The sequence below is a fragment of the Ambystoma mexicanum genome, chromosome 7q, assembly GCF_040938575.1.
Source record: "Ambystoma mexicanum isolate Mex_15411 chromosome 7q, UKY_AmexF1_1, whole genome shotgun sequence".
Classification (NCBI taxonomy): Eukaryota; Metazoa; Chordata; class Amphibia; order Caudata; family Ambystomatidae; genus Ambystoma; species Ambystoma mexicanum.
Window position 1 is genome coordinate 1068625069 of NC_090941.1, and position 23434 is coordinate 1068648502.

The following is a 23434-nucleotide window of genomic DNA, read 5'->3' on the forward strand; positions in this document are numbered from 1 at the left end:
GAAACCAGAGAAAATGGCACCAACGTGCTAACAATGCTACTGCATTCTGGACCCGAGCAAAGGCAGCAAAAAAATGTGGCTCTAAGGCTGTGAGGGATTCGACCATCCACACGGTAGGTGTGCACACGCCTGGGCTTTTTCGAAAAGTTTAATGAAATTGAATGGTGGTAGATCAACCTCCAGAAAATGTGTGGGGCTAATATGCACACATTTTCCAATGCTCATTGCATGACATATACATAGACCTGTGTTCTCTGGGTGGACAAAGCCTACAGATGCAGTCCCCCCTTTCATCTTTAGTTGGGATATGGCAGCCAGGAGAGCCCCATGTCATCTCAGGAGTGGGGGGGGGCAAACCTTCCCCCTGCCATTGCCAGCCTAATTAACTAACAAAGGCTCCATGGATCCACCATGTTCTTTTGTTGAGCTCTGTAGGTGGTGGCAGCATTCACGTACTAATCAGAGTTGAATTCAAACAGGCCCACATGGGGCCTGGCTGCAGAGGTCAATAAAGAAGACAGGACATCACAGCACTTTTTCATATGCACAGTGTCAACCTGATGCCAGCTTCTGCTGTTAGTATTGATTGACAGTGAAATGCCATGGTTGGGACTGTGTGTTTACGTTAGTCATCCCCTTAGAGAGACTCCATTCAGGGTACAAGTATGTGGACTGATGGCGCCAGAAAGTCTGGTCTCGCCACAGCTTCAAAGGAGACTTGCTGCTTTAATCAGGCACCACAGAGAACTCCATTAACCAGAGGGACCCTTTGATCCACAACAGACAGGAAGATGGGTGGGATTTAGTATTACATGTTTTCACCCCTTTACCTTTTCTGTTGCAAAGCACTCTGGTTATGGCTTCACACATATTGGAGATTGTTGGTGGCACCCAGGATTAGTTAATTTAGGTAGACTTAGCCTATACCAATCCTTGTGGCCCACTTGGCTTTAAAAGAGAGCTGAGCCTCTCTTTTGAGAGATCATCTGAAGACTTCACAAGGAGAAGCATGAATAACTCATCATTGGACCCTGGCTGAAGGTACAGTCTGCCTTACATTTTCCACCAGTGAAGGAAGGCCAGAACCTTCAAGAGGCAAGCACGATCCCTCCCTAAACATCTCACAGGGAACAGAGGGAGATACCAAATCCAGAGGACCCTACACCAGCTCCAGAACCAGTACCCAGCGAGAACACGGTTTGGCAGAATCACATGCAGTACCCTTTGGGAACACTACATGCATTTAAGACTACAAGTGTCAGTACAATTTCACCTTTGGTACAAGCCTGTACTACACAGTTATGTGGTAGCAGTGGCTGAGCAGCCAGACGTATCTCAAGAGTTGAGTGAGCAGTAGAACAAGTTACACCAAGGACCAACAAATACAGTGGTTCAATCAAACACTAATTCAAGGTTTCTTGGTAAAAGAATACACATTTATTTACACAGTCCGTTTGAAAAATAATCAACAGCACAGATACTTTCATAGGCAGGGGAAAGGGTTTCAGTAAACTACAACCAGCAATTCAGTTCATAGGCCTGGGCCAAAGTCAATGGAGTCTTTGTATAGGATAGCACAGTTCTGGTAGTAAATGGTTATGTCTTTGCCACAGAGTTTAGAAGAATTTGGCTAGGTGAAAAGTTAGACAAATGTTTATGGATGGACAAGCCTTTCAAAGTTGGGAAAGTTCCACAAACTTTCGCAATGGCCGAAAAGATTTCCGGACCGCGTTTGCACAGTACCTTTAAATTGTAGAATAACTGTAGCTGAGGCAGTTTGAGCAGATTTCACTGTTCCTGAGCTTCAGTCGTGGGTACAAGAAGGAGGACGTCAGGAGGTTCTTGCACTGCCCAGGGATGAGGCCACAAGCTTAGCAAATTGTCATTTTAAGGTGTGAACGCTTTAAAGACCACAAACTGGTAACCTTCCCACTGGCTACCCGGTTTTCCACAGCACTCTGCAGAAAATTCGACAAGGAGTTTACGGTGTCCAGGCGGCTTACGAGTTGGTTGTTCCCACCAAACTCAAGCGAAGAAGTTAACCTTGAATGGCTTCTCTGTCGATGGAGATTCAGGCAATTCGGACCTGCAGCAGGGTTTCACCGGTCATCCAGGAGTTGCAGCAGTCCTCTTCCTTCAGCTCGTCTTCGGTTCTTTCGTTCCAGTGTTCGACTCTACTTTCCAAGTCCCAGAGAGCTGCTTTTAAACAGTTTTCCCCCTTTCATTCCAGCATGGCTGTCACTCACACAGCAGGCTGGCTGTCCTTGCTGGACAGCCAGCTGACCAATCACGTAAGAGTGCATTCAGGTATCCAAGGAGACTAAGCACAGGGAGTTTCGGGCACCTCCCTCACATCCTGTCCACCCCAGACACCCTGGTGTAAGAGGAGGGCTTCAGCATTGAAGCCCGCCAAAGGCCAACGAACAAAGGGACCAAACCTGGTTTTGCGTGCAGAGACAAACACAAGAAGGACCTTTCCTAAAAGAAATGGCGAAAAAAGTTGACCGGAGTCTGTTTTTACTACCGTTGTTCGCTGTCGGGAAAAATCATGGTAGTTTGACCTAAACCACTGCCACCAGCCATTTAAAGTAGGAAAGGGTAACATTTGACGGTTACATGAGTGTTTTGACTCAGGGGAAGCTAGACCCCCCCCCACCCACCCAGCACTCTATAGGAAGATAGGGTGTGCTGGGACAGTAAATTTATAGAGACTAGTAAAGTCAATTTAACTTTACATGCTCTGGGAGACAGCAGTCAGTCCCAGAGAAGGTATTTAAACCTTGGGAAGTCTGAAAGACATCCTTGTGCCACTGCACTGAAGGTGCTGTGTGACACACAGAACAAGATGATGCCTATGGAGTTGTTTTACAACTCCATAACCAAAGAACACAAAAGTAAAACACACTTCAAAATACACGGAAGAGTGGTGAAAAAAAGGCTCACACTCTTCCCAGGCAAAAAAAATAAAATCTTAGAAATCCAGCAAAGTTGCTGGGTGTCTCAAAAGGTAAGGGACATTAGCACATTTTGAAAATTCTCCCTAACACTCATCCCCCCCAGACTAGGGGACAGGAGAATTTAATCCACTCCTGGATCACTCTCCTTACTCCAGACGGTCAAACATCCTGGAGAGACCATAAGCATTTTGGTGGTGACAAGCAGACCTGTGTTCAATGGTAAAATCAAACCCTTGCAGGCTGATTGACCATCTCAGTAGTTTAGGGTTTTCCCCTTTCATTTGCATCAACCATCTCAAGGGTTGGTGGTCAGTCTGAATCACAAAAGTAGATCCATACAAGTGTAGTCTAAACTTCTTCAGTGACCACACAATAGCAAAACATTCTCTTTCAATGGTTGCCCACCTTGTCTCAAGGTTCCTTCAGCTTCCTGCTGATGAAGCAAATGGGGTGCTCTCTACCTTTCTCATCCAGTTGACTCAGAACTGCACTTGTATTTGAAGCATCTGTCTGCACAATGAAGATTTGGTTGTAGTCAGGAGCTCTTAAGACTGGAGCTTGACAAAGGGCTTTCTTTAGGCCTTCAAATGCTTGAGTGCACTCATCATTCCACCTGACCTTTCTAGGGAATTTGGGAGAGGAGACCACATTCAAGGGAGAAGCTATGGTCCTATAGTTATCTATGAAGTTCCTATAGTAACCAGTGAGGCCTAGGAAGGATCTAACTTGGGTTTGAGTAGTAGGGGTGGCCCAGTTGTGTACAGCTTGTACTTTGCTTGGTAATGGCCTGATTTCACCTCCTCCTACCTCCAAGGTAGACCACTGTACTCTGACCAATTTGACATTTACTAGCCTTTATGGTTAGATGGGCCTGCTCAAGAGTCTGAAAAACATATCCTAAGTGGTCAACAACATGTTCTTTCCAGGTAGGGCTGAACACTGCAATGTCATCCAAGTATGCCATGCAGAAGTCCTCCATCCCATTCAGAACCTAGTTAACCATCCTTTCAAATGTAGCAGGTGCATTCTTTAGTCCAAAAGGCATTACCTTAAACTGGTAGAGGCCTGCTGGGGTTGAGAATGCAGTTTTCCCCTTGACATGGTCTGTCAGTGCTATTTGCCAATAGCCTGATGTGAGATCAAATGTGGCTTGTGGACTCATTGCCGCCGACGGGGAATACTGCGTACTTGCTTTATGATTACTGGCGCCATACTGGTACTACAAACCAGCGAGTGCTGTTACGGTGGACTGTTCATCATATGAAGATTGAATGGGTGAAAGTTACATTGACACCATGCGCTAGAGACAGTGCGCATTAAATATCAGCCTGACTGAGTGGTCGAAATTTTTTGGCACAAACGAGAGTATAATCTTTGTTGACTGACCCATTGAAGGGGTTTAACACCAGTACCCGCCGCCTGACGCGATTTGCCATTGCATGATTGGTGCATCCAAGGGCTGTGAGCTCTGTGTCCTGTCCACACGTTTGTACCTCTATGTCAACTCCCCTGAAAACACCGGACATACTTACCCCTGAAGAATTTCTACAGAATGGAACAAGCATAGAAAGAAACATGTTGGGTTGGGGAATTTGATGCTGTAGTAGGCAGCAGTCTATATCACAGTGCTGTGTATTGTTTTGAATACTTTGAAAATTGATTGGTCATCTTACTGTGAGGATCTCCGATTTTCCTTATATTTAATGGAGATTGTATTTTAGAACACTGTTTTAGAATTGAGTGTTAATCGTTATAATTGAACGTAATAATAGTGGTGTGAATTTGAATGTTTGCGTATGAGTGAGGTTTGTCTGGAGTATGGTTTCTGGGAGAGGATGTGAATAGTGTGTTGGATGCGACAGACCTTGTGTGTCTGTGGTGTTTTAGAGGTGCTATTCTGACGGCACTATGGATGAATTTTAGATATACATGATTAATTCGTTTTGATATGTCTTTTTCTAACAATTTAATAAATATGTAATATTCTGATGTGTCCAGTGAAGTAAATTGAATTGTTTTGCTTTACCCTTTGTTATATGTGGACATTTCACAATCCTGTGGATTGTCTGGATGAGATAATTACTGTTTAAATGTGTGTACTTCTCTAAAGCTTACCACACAGAAAAACCCGTTCTATGGTCTCTTTTGTCTATATAAATGTAACAGTGCTTTCCAGGTTAGACCATAGAATAGTGATAGACCTGGTATCCTCTGTTACATCAGATTTTTGCTCACTGTTGAAGAGGCCATCTTCCCAGTACAATCTATGCTTCCCTGGCTCTTGCCCATCCAGCTGGAAAGCTGCCTGTTGGTGAAGAATTTCAAGAGTAGGACACTCTCTTTAACATCTGCTGAAATCTGCCCTACAGGGTCCACCTTCTGCCCGTAAATACTGCAGCTCAGGATGGTCTGCAGTATCCAGATCTCCAAAGTATATCCTAACTGGTCAACATGTTCTTTTCAAGTAGGGCTGAACACTGCAATGTCATCCAAGTATGCCATGCAGAAGTCCTCCATCCCATTCAGTACCAAGTTAACCATCCTTTGGAATGTAGCAGATGCATTCTTTAGTCCAAAAGGGATTACCTTAAACTGGTAGAGGCCTGCTGCGGTTGAGAATGCAGTTTTCCCCTTGGCATGGTCTGTCGGTGCTATTTGTCAATAGCCTGAAGTGAGATCAAATGTACTGAGGTACTTGGCTGAACCAAGTTTGTCCACCAGTTCATCTGTTCTTGGTAAAGGGTGGGCATCAGTCTTGGATTTTGCATTAAGAGCTCTATAGTCCACACAGAACCTCAACTCATTCGATCCTGCCTTTGGTACTAGAAGAACTGGACTAGACCATGGACTGGTAGAGGGATCTATTACCTCGAGATCAAGCATCTTGTTGACCTCCTCCTTTATGTGGGATCTTACATGATCTACATCCTGAAACCTCTGCTTTTAACAGGTAAACAGTCACCAGTGTGAATATCATGCTGGCCCCAAGGGGTCAATCCTGGTGATAGTTAAAACAGGGAGGTAAACTGATTTAACAGAAACTTGCACTCCTCCTGTTGTTGTGGTGTCAAATTGGAAGAGAGATTAACTCCTATTTTCTCATCTAAAGGCTGGCCTCTGAGTAGGTCAGGTAGAGGTTCACTCTCCTCCTCCTCTTGGGCTGAAGCTAGAAGCAAAGCTCCCACTTCTGGTCTTGAGACATACGCTTTTAGACGGTTGGTGTCAAAGACTTTGGGATCCTCCTTAGGATTGCCTAAGCCCACCAGATAGTTGACCTCTCCAAGTTTACTCACAATCTTGAAAGCTCCTATCCATTTGTCCTGTAAGGCCCTCTGCCTTGTAGGTACCATACTGAGAACTAGCTGGTCTTGAGAAAACTCAACCATGTTGGCTTTCTGGTCGTGCCAATTCTTCACCAGAGCCTGACCTGCGTTCAAGTTAACTGATGCTCCGGAGACCTATCACATAGTCAGTAATTCTCACCGGCTTGGGGGTAGGAGCACTTTCCAACCCCTCCTTAATTAGGGCCAAGTGCTATCTAACGGGATGGCCATAGCGAAGTTCAAAGGGACTAAAACCAACTCCCTCACGAGGGACTTCTCTATAAGCAAATAGAAGGCATGGCAGTAGAAGGTCCCACTTTCTTCTAAGGGGTTCTTCTAAAGCACCTATCATGCTCTTCATTGTACGGGTGATTCTCTCTACCAATTCATTTGTCGGAGGATGGTAGGCAGTTGAGAACTTGTAAGTTACTCCACAGTTTTTCCACAGGGCCTGCATGTAGTGGGTCATAAAATTGGATCCCCTGTCAGAGATAACTTCCTTAGGAAAACCTACCCTGGTAAAAATACCAAGTAGGGCCTTAGCCACAGCCTGAGCTCTAACAGTTCTATAGGCATTGCTTCAGGATACCTAGTAGCATGGTGTACCACAACCAGGATAAACCTGTTTCCTGAAGATGTTGGAGGGTCTAAGGGACCAACAATGTTGATTCCTACCCTCTCAAAAGGGACTCCCACCACTGGGAGAGGCATCAAGGGTGCCACATTCTTGGCTCCACTCTTGCCAGAGGTTTGGCAAGTGTGACATCTCCTACAGAACTTATCTACATCAGACCCCAATTTAGGCCAGTAGAAATATAAAGAGAGCCTTTTCTTGGTCTCCTTAAAAGTTAAGTGACCAGCCAAAGGTATCTCATGGGCTAACTGTAGGAACTGCAGTCTGCTGTCAAGAGGCACTACAAGTCTTCTGTAGTCCCCTGGGATAGACTCAGTAGGTTCACTGTAGAAGAGGCCATCTTCCCAATACAACCTATACTTCCCTGGCTCCCTTTGGCTAGGCGAAAAGTTAGACGAATGTTTAGGGAAGGACAAGCCTTCGAAGTTGGGAAAGTTCCACAAACTTTCGCAATGGGCGAAAAGATTTCCGGACCACGTTTGCACAGTACCTTTAAATTGAAGACGAACTGTAGCTGAGGCAGTTGTTCCTGCCAGTTTGAGCAGATTTCGCTGTTCCTAAGCTTCAGTCGTGTGGACAAGAAGGAGGATGACGGGAGGTTTCTGCACTGCCCAGGGATGAGGCCACAAGGTTAGCAAAACGTTGGTTTAAGTTGGGAGTGCCTTAAAGACCACACACTGGTATCCTTCCCACTGGCTATCCGGTTTTCCACACCACACTGCAGAAGATTTGACAAGGAGGGGACGGTGTCCAGCCGGTTTACGATTTGGTTGTTCCCACCAAACTCAAGGGAAGAAGTTAACCTTGAAGGGCTTCTATGTCCATGGAGTTTCAGTCAATTCAGACCTGCAGCAGGGCTTCACCGGTTGTCCAGGAGTTGCAGCAGTCCTCTTCCTTCAGCTCGTCTTTGGTTCTTTCGTTCTAGTGGTCCACTCTGCTTTCCAAGTCCCAGAAACCTGCTTTTAAACAGTTTTCCTCATTCATTCCAGTCTGGCTGTCACTTACACAGCAGGGTGGCTGTCCTTGCCGGACAGCCAGCTGGCCAATCACTCCAGAGTGCATTCAGGTATCCTAGGAGACTAAGCTCAGGCAGTTGTTCCTGGCAGTTCAAGCAGATTTCGCTGTTGCTAAGCTTCAGTCGTGGGGACAAGACGGAGGACGACGGGAAGTTTCTGCACTGCCCAGGGATGAGGCCACAAGGTTAGCAAAACATCAGTTTAAGCTTACGAGTTGGTTGTTCCCACCAAACTCAGCCCCCAGCACCCGAGGAGCAGGAGCTCCTCTCATCACTGCAGGAGCAGCACCACAAGATGGAGCCTTTGGGAAGCATGCCCAGAGTATGCTGTGTAGTAGGTAAGTCACAGGGCTTTACCTCCACTATTGTCGTATTGCTGCACTGATGAGCCGATTCTGATTTGGACTTTACCCACTACTCGGATGGTGTCCATTACCTTCGCTTTCTAGCTGTGTAGGCTGTGCCACCATTGTTTTACACTCGGCTTTTCACCACCTAAAGATGGCTGCCCCACCATTGTGAGCTGCCTTCCAGCTCTCGAGGGACCTCCTCATTGATCCAAGCAGCCGCTTGATTGGCTGTTCTGCATTTTATTATCCAACAACGTCGAACCGTGAGGCGTGAGCCGTCCTACGCTCTAAGGACTACGCTACAAGGACTATACCTGTCCTGTGCCTCTGTCCTACACTCAGCCCCCAGCACCCGAGGAGCAGGAGCCCCTCTCATCACTGCAGGAGCAGCGCCACGAGATGGAGCCTTTGGGAAGCATGCACAGAATATGCTGCATAGTAGGTAAGCCACAGGGCTTTACCTCCACTATTTTCCTATTGCTGCACTGATGAGCCGATTCTGATTTGGACTTCACCCACTACTGGATGGTGTCCCTTACCTTCGCTTTCTAGCCATGTAGGCTGTGCCACCATTGTTTTACACTCGGCATTTCACCATCTAAAGATGGCCGCCCCAACATTGTGAGCTGCCTTCTAGTTCTCGAGGGACCTCCACATTGATCCAAGCAGCCGCTTGATTGGTTGTTATGCATTTTATTATCCAACAACGTCGAACCGTGAGGCGTGAGCCGTACTACGCTCTAAGGACTACGCTAAAAGGAATATACCTGTCCTGTGCCAGTCCAGTGTCAACATTGCCCAGGGTCAGAACCCATGCCCGTCCTCGCTTCGCCATGCCCAGTATACATTCGGAACCCTAACTCCCGGTAAGCAGCACCCACCACCACCTCCGTTATCTGCATTACCTGTGGCCAGACTCTATATTGCCACCCACACCTGATTGTGCTTGATAGACCTTCCAGCCTATTGTGTCTGTTTGCTAAGTCCTACTATATCCCGCCTCTAAGACTACTCGGCTAAGTTTGTTACGTCCGATACTTACACACTGTCACCATAACAGCCATGCCATTGCCCAATTAATTTGACTTTGTGCCTCCCACCATACGGCTAATCCTGTACACAAGTGTATGCTACTAAGGAGGCCGCACTGCATCTCATCGTAATAGCGTGACCTTCTATCCTTCTGATACGTTACTTGGCACTGCTATCTAGTTATGCCACCCCTGTAGTGCACTCTATCCGAGCCCTTATGTACTATTGCAGTCACCTAGCGCCACTACATTTTTCTACTAATGTTGATCGAGTCACCATGCGCTAATTCGTCAATGACTGTCCGACTATTGTGCATTGTATTACCTTTGACTGCCATATTGCAATGCTACTATCACTGTAGGCGTGCATAGTTTTCACTTAGGCTGGTCTGCAGTTCATGAATACGCATCTATATGCCCACAGTTGTAGGGTACCTCCTATTCTTAGAATACTATGGGCCTCATTACGAGTCCGGCAGTAACCAAGGCGGTAAAACCGCCTGGTTACCGCCGGACTCGTATTACCATTCCGCCTCCGTGATTCCCGGAATTACCGGGGCATTACAACCCTTGTTTTCCGGGAATCACGGAGGCGGAATGGTGTTAATCCCCCTATGGGACTCAATGGGAATGGGGATCATGGAAACACTGGCAGCATCTCGTAATGCTGCCAGTGTTTCCTCGTCTGCCTGCAGGCGGGCGGTGTTAAACCCGCCAGGTCAAACCTGGCAGGAACATCACCTCCCGCCTGCAGGAGTCGGGATCAGGCGGTCCGGAAACAACGGTGGCGGCGGGTTTACCGCCACCGTTATTTCCAGACCGCCTGATTTGCAATGAGGCCCTATATCTTGCTGCTGAATATTCCTCATTGGCCATTACTACACTGTCTTATCTGCTGTCATTACTTGCGCCTATCTTTTAAATCGAGTAGTTTACGCTTGTTAGTAGTTACTACATTCATATTGTCAAATATATGCTTCTCCGCCATATGTGTATTATAGGCTAGTCATGTATGTATTATGCATTTCCCTATAGGCTGACTGTATTTGACATGATTAGTGCACTAATTGTACCGTATAACTCTGAACATTGCGACCCAATCCTGCACAGAAGCAGCCTTGGCAGCCCACCCTATGCCCTAGTTCACACCACCATGTACCATGCCTTATTCTTCTTCACTTACTGCACTCATCCACGACACATTGGTTACGTCTGACTTATCCACATACTGGTCACCATACATCCTCCATTACATCTGATGTAATCATCACCCACACTTGCTGGGTTAACACCATGGTCGGTGCTAACCCTTATCTGGATGATCCTGCACTTTGGTTACTTCACTTTGCTACCAGACCAACACCGAATCAACCTTGCCCTACCTCTAGCAGAAACCTTAGATTGAGTTCTAGAGTCACTCCATCAAAATGATGCTCATACCCTAAGGTACATAACACTATACCAACATCTTTCAATAATATCACAAGCAACCTTATTCAAACTACACTACGTTCCTATCACCTGAGCCCCTCAGTCAGAAATCTAAGATTAGGAACTAGACTGCGCACGAAAACTCTTCAACTATACCCACATAAAAGACACAAACATGACCATCAGCTTAACAACGTAGCTAACCGGGCTAATGTACCAGACATTAGCCTGGTCTCTAACACTCTGCCTGAAACTCACCCACCTTCACAGAAAACCCTCACAAACGACACTCTCATCAAGGCAGCCTTGGTGAACGCTAGATCTCTCCCAGCCCATGATTTGGATATTGCCGATTTCATAACCTCTGAAAAGCTTGACCTTCTTGTGGTTACAGAAACCTGGTTAAATGCTGCCTCTGGCCCTTCCTTGGCCTTAGCCATCCCTAATGATTATGCTATCATTAGATGGGACAGAAATACCAGCCAGGCGAAAGGAGGCGGCCTTGCCTTCATATTTAAAAACACCATAGACATCAGAGTTATTCATGACCTACAAATCCCCTCTGCTGAATCTCTATCCATCAAATTACCCTTATCACCCAACCACACAGCAGCAGTGCATCTTATCTACCAGCCACCAGGACCTATTTCCACATTCCCAGAGGACATTGTGTCCCTCTTATCCACTAATGCCAAACCCAATTCGCAAAGTATCCTACTTGGGGACTTTAACCTAGGATTCAATGACCCCAAGAATAATAATGCCCTTGACTTGGCCAATACGCTGTCGGATCTTGGTTACACACATATCATTCACGAGCCCACACACAACAAAGGAAGAACTCTTGACTGGCTCACTAACCTTAATTGCACTATTGATCTTTTATCCATTGTACCATGTATCTGGTCCGATCACCATAAAATAACCTTTTCCATCAAAGCTACCACAATATGTCCCACACCTATCATTGCCCCAGCCACCTTCACTAGGAATAAGACATCACTACTGATAAACTCCTCCCTTTAATACTTCCCTTCATCAACAATACATCTACCTCAGACCCTACAGTCCTCGTGGACATATATAATCAGTCCATACTGAAAGCATTAAATACCATCGCCCCTTTAAAATTGCGGAAACCTAAACATCAATGTCACCTGAATTCTTGGTTCACCCCGCATTTAATGGAGCTGCGCAAAACTAAGAGAACTGCAGAAGCACATTGGAAAAAGTGTCCCTCAGCAACTAATAAGAGTGAGCTGACCTTAGCATCTTCCAACTATAAAGAGGCCATTATACTTGCTAAAAAAGACTTTCAACAAACGTATCTCACAAGCTGAATCAAATACACAAGAACTATTTAAGATTCTAAAAGAATTGAAATCTCCTATCGCCCCCTTTGACAAATGTATCACAAATGCCCAATGTTGTACTAACATGCAGAAGGCTCTCCTGGATAAAATAGCTTTGCTACAATCTAAAATTAATGCTAAAAAACATCCTTTTATGACCTCCTCCCCTGAGTTCGCTTGTAAACCATTTAGTTTTTCACCTCTGTCAACCTGGGAAGTGGAAAACATCATTAGGAAACTCAAGCCTTCTAATTGCCAAGGTGATTCCTGCCCTGCTCCTATCATTAAAGCAGCTGCACGTGACCTTGCGCCATTCATCACTAACTTTATCAATGCCTCATTCAAAACTGGAGTAGTGCCAGATAAACAAAAAGACGCTTGGGTCATCCCTCTAATCAAAAACCTACTCTTGACCCAGCCAACCCGTCTACCTACAGGGCCATCACGACGGTGCATTTTTTACTAAATATATTGGACCGAGCTGATTACCTGCACATTCAGGCATACCTTGAATCTAACAACTTACTAGGACTTAGGCAATCTGGTTTCCGACCAAGACACGGCACGGAAACTGCCTTGATCGATCTCACCACACAAATCCAAGTCCTAAAAGATAATGGCAAACTGGCCATCCTGCTACTGCCTCCCTGCCTCTCTCAGATCAGAACCTTCTTTCCATTTATTCAAGTGTAATACGAAACGCTGGCTTCAGGACCTGGACTCAGCGTCTGCCTAACGTCCTTAGAGAGACTTCTGAAGCAATTTTCCACCATACTCCGTGTTCATACGTCTGCTAAATACTTTATTGAATGAGTATACTGTTTATTACTCTGTCTCTTTACACTTGCCTATGTAGCCTACTATGCTATGCTACTCTATGTCCACATTTAACGTTGTAACCTGGTGTAAAATGTTTCTCTTATGCTGTGTAACTGGATACATTTGCGCCCAGCTGCCCCAGGGCCAGGAGCGCTTTACAAATAAAATAAATACAAATACAAAATACAAATACAAATACAAGCACAGGGAGTTTCATGCACCTCCCTCACATCCTGTCCACCCCAGACACCCTGGCGCCAGAGGAGGGCTTCAGCACTGAAGCCCGCCAAAGGCCAACGAACAAAGGGACCAAACCTGGTTTGGCGCACAGAGACAAACACAAGAAGGACCTTTCCTAAAAAAAATGGCGAAAAAAGTTGACTGTTTTTACAGATAGGTCAGGGGCACCATATTGAAAAACATGGCTGACCCGATTTTTAGCTACCGTTGTTCGCGGTCGGGAAAATCATGGTAGTTTGATCTAAACCACTGCCACCAGCCAATTAAAGTAGGAAAGGGTAACATTTGACTGTTACATGAGTGTTTTGACTCAGGGGAAGCTAGGCAACCCCTCCAGCACTCTATAGGAAGATAGGGTGTGCTGGATCAGTACATCTAAAGAGACTAGTAAAGTCAATTTAACTTTACATGCTCTGGGAGACAGTAGTCAGTCCCTGAGAAGGTATTTAAACCTTGGGAAGTCTGAAAGACATCCCTGTGCCACTGCACTGAAGGTGCTGTCACACAAAGAAAAAGATGATGCCATTGGAGTTGTTGTAAAACTCCATAACCAAAGAACACAAAAGTAAAACACACATCAAAATACATGGAAGAGTGGGAAAAAAGCTCACACTCATCCCAGGTACAAAAATCAAATCCTAGAATTCCAGCAAAATGTGCTGGGGGTCTCAAAAGGTAAGGGAAATTAGCACATTTTAAGAATTCTCCCTAACACCCATTGCATGCCCTACTAGGCTCTGCAGAAAGCTTCCTTGGTGGGAAGTGCCAGAGAGTCTCTGAACAAAACAAGGACAAGGCAGCTACCTGCAACACTCTCCTCAGCTTTGGGCCATCCGCCTTAAAGGCGAAGTGCATTGCCAAGCATCTACCGACATCTGCCTTAAAGGATATTTCAAGCCAGTCAAGTTTTTCGAGCAGCAACCAACTGCACCGCTGATTGTTGTTATGCCGCAGTCTCTAAAGCCATTTGAGGCACCTTCACCAGTGCTTCAGAACCGCCCACCAGCAGTGAGAGGTTTCCTGACCCCGAGCCACCATGTAGGCCAGCCTGCAGCCGTCTGTCCAGCTTCTCTCACTGAACTGCCTGCTGCCTGATATCTGCTGCTGTCTCCCATCTTGAACTCTGTTGCAGAGGCTGTAAAGTGCCCTGAAATTTGGCTCGACCCTGTCAAGAGCTCCTACAGCACAAGGTACATTGTGGTTCTGTCCCCCTGGTCCTTCACCGAAGGCCCCTAGTGACATTTTACGACCCATTTGTCTCTTTGTGTTGAAGCCAAGTATCCTTGAACAATTGCGATTATTTACTATATCGACTACCCTCCTGTCAGTATCCAGAGAGTATCCCTTTTCCTTCTTTGAAACTGTCTGTCCTCTGCATTTGTTTACAGGATGGATTGTATTTTGTAGTGTGCTAGAACTTTCTGTTGTGATAATAGAGTCGATATTTTTATACAACCTTGACTGGCAGTCCATTTTATCATTGGGTAATAATTGTATTTTCGCTGTGTTGCAGCTAACCAACGATCCACACACTTTCGGAAATAAGCCTGCTGTTCCATCCACATTACCAAAATTGGACAAAGAGGTTTATAATTTGCTTGTTTTTCCAATCTGTTCGGATCCCTTCTGGTGTAATATCGGTGTGGGGCTGATTGATGGTTTAGAAGCCGATATTCATCCCTGCACCACTGGTGCCCTGGAAGCAGATTCGTCACAAATGCACACATTTAAAGTCTCAAATTAAGATCTCAGCAGCCAGTAAATGCACCCTATAATGTGCACCCAGCAATGCATACAATTATTATCATCAAATAAGTTGCTGTGGAGTAACCATGTCAATAAGCGTGCAGCTGCTCTGAGTCCCCCTGAAGCTCAAAACCCATTTCAGTCTAAAGCGTCGAAGGGCCTGATGCCATCCCTGCCACAGGAGCACACTAGTACAACCCCCCCCAAAAAACCAAAAGCAATCTGTAAAATGTCTCCACTCCAGCAGGCAATGCCAAAGTACACAACAAATCTAATGGAAGCCAAACAAAATGGCGCCTCCCTCTTCTAAAAGCCATAAGTAAAGATTCGAGTAAAACATCTCCTGTCCTCCCTTTGCAGCTGTAACACAGCTAAAATGCCTACTTTCTGTTCAGCCAAACACCTTCTTATTAAACAAACACACAAGCACCATCAATGAAAACATTTTAAGTACATTCCAATGACTTCAAAACACGCAATCAACCTTACCTCTTAGTTGCTCCAGGAAAAATGGTGAATCGCCACACGGAGCACAACACTCCCCAGGAAGGCTCAACCACTGCCTCCTCATAACCAATCAATTTTAATGCTAATGTTGAAGGTAGTGGTGGAGAAAAGGGCGAGGCTGTTTTGTGCTGTGCGGCTGAGAGACTATCTGATTCCCAATCTTACCTTTGGAAACAAGGAAAGGCGAAGCGCCGCTCCAACTCGCGTCAGTCTATTGGCAGGAGCCGATAGCAGTTGAAGCGAGCGGTGTGCTTCCCCATCGCTTCCGCATCACGTGACACGCGTCACCTGACGTCCGTGTGACACGCCCACAGGAAGTGCCTTCATTACCAGCACTCCATCACCCTTGTGGCGAGAAGCCCGTGGTGGAGAAAAGGGCGAGGCTGTTTTGTGCTGTGCGACAAATAAAGAAAAAACAAGGAGATCATCAAATTGATATAAAAAAGGAAAAACAAAAATTCTCCAATATAATGAAATCATATAAAATGACAATGAAACAACATGATGCTGAAGAACTTTTGAAAGCGCTAAATGGAAAAAACACGAGGCAGTTGTGGTCTCTAATGAATAAAACATCGAAAAACCAAACTCTGATTCAAGAAGTGGAATCACATATATGGGTTAAACATTTCCAAAACCTATATAAGAAACCGATATTCGAACCAACATCAGTGCTGCAAGAAGATACGGACCCATGGACCCTAAAATGGGACATAGATGATATTACCAACACTATGAGGAGTCTGAATTCATCTAGGGCCCCTGGACCAGATGGACTGGCCAACAGCAACCTCAAAGCAAATCCAGAACACTGGGCCAATTTCTTCTCACATCTCTTACATCTAATAGAAAAGACGAAAGAGATTCCTCGTACATGGTCAGTAGCCGTGTTGATACCAATCTACAAGGCAGGAGACAGAAAAAACCCAGCCAATTACAGACCAATAGCCTTATGGATCCGTTGGGTAAACTTTTTGCAGGCTACCTTGAAAAAAAATTAACTGTATGGGCTATACACCATGGTAAACAAGCAAAAAGACAGACTGGTTTTGTCACAAAAATAAGTACGAACGTTAATCTTCTGTTGATGAATATGATAAAATACGAAGCGTTCACAAAAGTACAGCAGGTATACGCAATCTTTATAGATTTAAAAATGGCCTTCGACTCAGTCAACCGACAACTTCTCTGGTCCAAACTGGCCGCCTGGGGCTGCCCATCGACCATTCTGAATCCAATCCAACAGCTATATTCGAATACGTCAATCAGAGTCCGACTTTCAAATGACGGAAAGGCAACAGCACCAATTCTTACATGGAATGGGCTTAAACAGGGCTGTCCCTTAGCTGCTTGCCTTTACAATCTTTTCACCCACGAGTTTGAACAAAAAATTAAACATACTATGGCGAACCCACCGAAGATAAATAGCGAATCTGTTCAAACCCTAATTTACGCTGATGACATTATTATCATGGACAAAACGGTGAAAGGTTTACAAAGAACACTGAACAAAACGCAAACTTTCATGAAGGAAAATGATTTAGAAATCAACACAGACAAAACCAGAATGATGAAACTTACAACTGTTAACTCGAAGAAGCAAGGATCGCCAAAATTCTATCTGGAACAAAAAAACATCGTGGCAACCAAATCCATAAAATATTTAGGGGTAATAATTAACCCATCTAAGAACGAAAAAGAATGGCAAGAAAATATCGAAGGAAAAGCAATATCATTGTCAAGACAAGGTCGTTTCTTTCACTGCAAATATGGTGCATATACGGTAAAACCTACAACTCTACTCTATAAACAGAAAGTCATTCCAATTCTGACTTATGCGAGCGAAGCTTTGATAAATCAACATCTATTGAAATGGCCAAGATATGAAGCTATATTCTGGAGAAAAACTCTTGCTCTACCAAAATCCTTCCCAATCTCGAGAATTCGATATGAACTTGCCCTTCAATCTATTCAATCCATTGTAATGTGGAAACAAATGGACCTATATAGAAAAATTATCTCGGAGGAAAAAATCCCTACACTGGAAATCCTGAAAGCTAAAAAACATGCATTCCAAGTCACAGCTTTAACGAAGTGGACAACCGAAATCAAACACAAAATGCAACAAGAAGAAATTACCGAGGAAATGTTGAGAAACAGACCTCAATGTGCTAAACAAAAAATTCAGAAAAATGACTGGATAAGAACAATAGAAGATCAGAAAAAATTTAAAAGACATCTATATGCCGACATGGAAGTAAGAGCTATTAACGAGATGCCTTCGTATTTAATCCAATTCCCTAGTGAGAAAATTCGTGACTTGTTTCTGCGCTTTCGTTTGAACATCCTACCTACGCGTGAATACTTGTCATTAATAGATCGAACACATAGTATTTCGTCAATCTGTCGATACTGCAAAGATCCTATGGAGCAAGAAACATTATTCCATCTAATCATGGTGTGCCCAGAGCTAAAAAGTAAACGTGACTTATTTAGAGACTTCTTTAAAATCTCAAACCAACATATGACAACAGAAGAGCGATGGGCAACGCTGCTCCAAGGAAACAACCAGTGGTTGATCATAACAGTAATCAAGTTCTGGAACGAAATCAACAAAGAATTGTAAAACAAAAAGTAGAATGAAATGTAGTGGTAAGAATAAGGAAAAAGGAAAAAAAAAAAAAATGAAAAGTTTGATAAGTCAAACAAAACATTTAAAAAAAAAAAAAAAAGAAGGTATTTATATAGCGCACTGTCACCAATGGAATTGGTGCCCAGGCTCTCAGGCAGATCTGCAAAGAAGAAGGTGGGTTTGGTTAGGTAGGTGAAGTGGGAGAAGTGGTGTGCTGTTGGCGGCTTCAGTTCGGTTTTCACTGTGCGCTGAGCTTTGCTGTGAATATCGGACCGATGTGAGCCTCATGTTTATGTGTTGTTTTGTTTGTTGTTGCGGTGTGGTGAAGTGAGTGCATTTTGCTGAACGAGAGGATAGCTGTGTGGATTTTTGGGTGAGTTAGGTGATCACAACACCAAACATCCACCCACATTCCTCAAAGTCACAGACATACCATTATCATTACACTGATCTCCACTCAATATGCCTTTTCTTTAGTAAAGTAAGAGCATTCATTTGTCAAAAACACATTCTCCACAGATCTTTCAAAAAATATACATTTAGGAATGTGTCCATTTTATTTCACAGGCATGTTTAGTTACTACAGCAACCAGATGTCCTGGTCTCAAGGCCCTTTCCTCTTTTTCCCCTTACCTGTGCTCATGGTTTTGGAATTAAGGTGGCCCTTTGCGCCTACAAATGCGCCAAAACCAAAAACGGTTTAGATGGATTGAATGACCATCTGGACTCCGCCTCCTAGTGGCTTTCAAGCAGAGTTTCAGAAGATAAAACACCTACTACATGTAAGGGCACGGTGAAATCTTGGAACAGAATGTGCATTGGAGAAGGCACTGCAAATGGTGTCAGTGGGTTTTACACAAACGCAATGTGTCAGGCATGGTTTGGGGTGAAAGAGAATGACTACCGAATCCATCTAGGCCCACAGGCACGTCACGTGGTAGCACAATGGCGGGCATAGCAACAGTCGCAAGTTTTCAAATACTCTGTGCAACAGTGCCGAAGGTGTTTGCCTGGTACTCACATTCTTAAAGGGGGAACCGGGTGCAGTGATACACATGTATTAAGTTCCTTTGATGCTTCTCCATGTGTCTGTTGTCACACAGCTACTGAGCACATCTGACTTGCTCATTGCCTTTCCAGAAAATGTACACAAGTGCCAGTGAAGCTCAGGCACAGTAACAGGTTAGCAGTATGTTTGGCGAGGTATCTGGTATTTGGGTAAAACCTCCTGGACAAAATTTAAAGACCCTTCTCCTTCTACAAATACGTATGGAGGAAGGTACATAGTAGCATTGAATCTAGCTTTCCATCGTGTACATGGTTTCCTCTGTAGGTTTGCATGTATTAGATTTCATATGTGTTCAGTTCCTCGATACTGGCTTCTTTCTTTTGTGACTCCTACCGCTTCACCACAGTAGGCACTGGTGTACTGCTTGGCGATGGAGAAGGGACAGACACACAACTCTGGTAATAGGCTACCATGGTGAGATAGCAGATGGAATTTGAGGTAGGGATGTGGAGACATCACTTATAAAACCGCTATTTTGTGCTCCATCATCTGCTGCCTGAACAGATCCAGAAGTTCCAGGAGCCTGCAGATGTGTTTGCTGAGCCCCAAGTTAAGTAGCATAATTTATTTATGTACTTATTTATTTTAAATACTGGTAGGAACAATGCTATTTTGATCACAAAAGAATGTACAATAGATAAGAAATCAGATATGATGGGAAGCTTCTTACAATGCGGTGAGTTTGAGTGACATTCTTACTAGGTTGTGGGGGGTAAATGGAGCAGTCAATGGGGACAATACATGGGTGAACTTACAAATATTAAGGACAATCAGATTAGACATGTTTAAGTGCAGGTAGATGGTGTTAGGGATGTGACCACGATGGATGAAGTGCTTGAGTGGAGGCAGCAGAAAGTGAGGGACAGGGGAGAGGCGAGGGAAAACTGTTAGCTAGAAGGCAGATGAGAGGTAGGTAAAGAGGGTAACTCAGAGGCGAGGGGTAGGCTTTTAGTTTGGTTTTGAACAAATCTGTGTGGACTGTTTCTTGGATGTCCGGGGGAAGAGAATTCCATGAAAGTGGTGCAAGAAGAAAGAAAGTGCAGAAGTGAGCGGTAGCACAGGGAGGGCGAGGTACCACAAGGGTAGTCTAGGAGGCAGAACAGAGATTACGAGAAGGCTTGCAGAGTTGCATAGAGGAGCATAGATACAGTGGTTCCTTACCAGGAACAGAAATTTAAGCTGGCCTTGTTTGAAATTGTCGGCCATCCAGCTTGGTAATGGTATGAGAAAGTAGGTGTGAAGTGAGGAGGTTCAAAGAGAGTCCAGGTGGCAAAGGTAATGGTCTTGTCGACAGGACAGAAAGCATAGTTGGGAAGACCAAATAAAATGCTGGCTCGTTAGTCCAGTTTGGAGAAGACAAGAGTGGTTAAGAGATGCTTGGTGATGTTGTAAGGAAGGAGGTGCCTAATTTTCCTAATATTTAGGAGGTTGAGGTGAGTCAGAGTTGTAGTTTTGGAGATGAAAGTAGAGAAGCTGTGAGACGGGTCATAGATGATGTAGAGGTTTCTAGCTGAAGAAGAGTAGAGGAGAGTGTCAAGTGTGAACTCGATAGAAAAAGGAGGAACTAAGAGAGAGCTTTTGGTAGGGAAGAAGACTCTGTTTTGGTGGAGTTTAAAATCAAAAAGTGCAAAGCCATCCAATATGTAATAGAAGAGACAGTTTAAAATATTAATAGAGAGATCAGTGGAGTGTTCAGGAAAATAAAAGAAGATTTGGGTGCCGTCAATGAAGAGTTCATATGAACCCAAAGGAGGAGTATAGTGACCCAAGAGCAGAGGTGTTTCACTGCATGGTTCTTTTGAATGTGACACCTTCACCCCTTAGTTTCCTACAGTGCATGTTTGTGTTAGTATTTGTTGGTGTGCGTGTTGGTGTTCGTTCAGTGGGTGGATGGCAGCTGATGCTCGGGGTTGCAGTACTGCAGGATTGAATGATTGTTGAGGATTTTGCGCAGGGCAGTCCACTCCGTCTCTCCATAGTTGTGCTTGTGTGAGGTTCTGCATTTCCATTCCTGTGGCTTCCCAAGCTTGGTGTGTCTTTTGCCACCTCAAGGTGTTGACCCAGACAATGTTGAGGCTATGTGCGTGTAAACTGCAATGCTTTTTCTGCCTGCTCAGTGCATCTCTCACCTGCTTGTCTGAAGCTGCTTTGCTGCAGAGTTTTCAGGGTGTGCCACCATTGCGCTGCATGCTGGCACTGCCACTCTCCCTAGTTTGTGTATGTTTTCCTGGCTTTAACAGACTGTTTTTCCTGTGCCTGTGGTGTGACGAGTGTTGGTTCTGGGCACAGTTTAGGAGAGAGGTTATGTGGGATAGAGGAACGGGCAATGATTGGGGCCTTCAGTGTGAATTTTTAGATTGAGATGTTTGTATATTGCATGCTAGACTTAGAAAGGTTGTTTGATCTAGTGTTTGTATATGTATGTGTAGAAATTGAGAAATAGAGAGAGAGAGAGGGAGAGGGAGAGAGAGAGGAGAGAGCGAGAGAGAGAGCGAGAGAGATAGAGAGAGAAAGAAAGAGAGGGAGATAGAGAGAGACAGAGAGAGAGAGAAGGAGAGAGAGTGAGAGGGAAAGAGAGACAGAGGTAGACAGAGACAGAGAGACAGAGAGACAGGGAGAGAGAGAGAGAGAGGGAGGGGGAGAGAGAGAAAGAAAGAGAGAGAGAGAGAGAGAGAGAGGAAGAGGGGGGAGGGGAGAGAGAGAGAGAGAGAGAGAGAGAGAGAGAGAGAGAGAGACTGGTGAGATGGTTTTAGGAAGGGGAGTTTCAGGGCTTGTGATTAGTGGAATTGTTGTCTTGGCTGAATTTCTTCCTATACTGGTGATGTAATTCCGGTGAAGGTTGCATTTCTTTGCATGCAGGGTCTGTGTGGCGCATAGATGTTCAAGTTTGCATCATGATTATGTGGTAACACATTTCGTCTTCTGGTGACATTTGCAGGCCCGAAATTGCCAACCTCTCAACAGCTCCCCTATCACCTTCGAGAGAGAGCAAGAGAGAAAGAGAGGGGGAGAGAGAGGAGAGAGAGAGAGAGGGGGCGGGGAGAGAGAGAGAAAGAGAGAGACAGAGAGAGAGGGTGGTGGAGAACATTTCTCTTAAATGATGGGTACAGCTGCATCCACACCTGAACTTGTGTGCACGTAAAGCGTGGTTGAGTCCGCAGCTGTGGAGAGTTGAGTTGGTTGTTCTTGACTGTATACTGGGGATTCTCTTGCTGCTCATATTGTGGCTTCCCAAACTTTGTTGTCTGAATTTATAGAAACGTTGGCTGTAATTGACATTGATTGGTAATTGACCATGGTTGCAAGAATGTACACTGTGAAACAGCATGAGCGCCAGACACTCGTGCTTCAGTGTTCTGGGGAGCACCCCAGACTCCCTCTATTTTGGTGGACTGCTAATGTATTCACGCCTTACTTTCATTTCAGCAGCTCTGGGCATCGGAGGCCTAGAAATATGTATTTCAGGCAATCACTGCTTCTGTATTTGCATAGTTGTTTTCCTTTCTTTCCAGGGAGGATTGGTAGGTTTGAAATGAGAAGTGAATGATTTATTTAAAGGGGTTCAGATACGTTGTATACCTCAGCATTGTTATTGTATTCACACGCATAACATATGAACTATATGGTGTGATCATTTAAAAAACAAAAAAAACAAGGGACGGGCTAGGGAAATAGATGTAGGACTAAAGTAAATACACATACAACTTTAGTCCTACTCTTATGTGGCTGGCCTCTTGCCGGGGGAGTGGGGAGTGGGGAAGAGGGGTTGTGCTAACAGGCACACTCCTCTCATTGGAGGAGAGTGCCGGGGTGGGGAAGGGGAGGAAATGGGGGCGTGAAAAGATTTCACGCACTCATTCGCACAGGAAAAGTTGCGCCAGGACACGATTTTGGGATTTCAAAGTCGGGTCCCGACAAAAAAAAGGACTGTATGCGAAACCCCAGTCAGCGTTTATAAAATAAAAAAAACTCCCGGGACACCGGGACGTCGGGTGATTTCCCCGGACTGTACCGGGAAAACCCAGACGTCTGGTCACCCTAGGAATATAGATATCATGTCTTGGGCTGTGGTGGAGATTTGTAAATATGCCAACTTCTCTTAAAGTACAGACGTGCCTAACATGGGAAGTGACCTTGGGGAGCACCTCTAGTTATAAGGATAGGCCTATATAGCACTCAGGAATAAAAATAAAAAAAACCTCCTGAGATTTTAAAGCATTCCTATATCGAGTGCAACGCTTCCAAGCCTGGAGGGTTTATGCTCCACCCTTGCCACCTTCAGGTGGTGAGCATGAAAGTGGTGGCACAGGAATGAGAGTGGACATGAG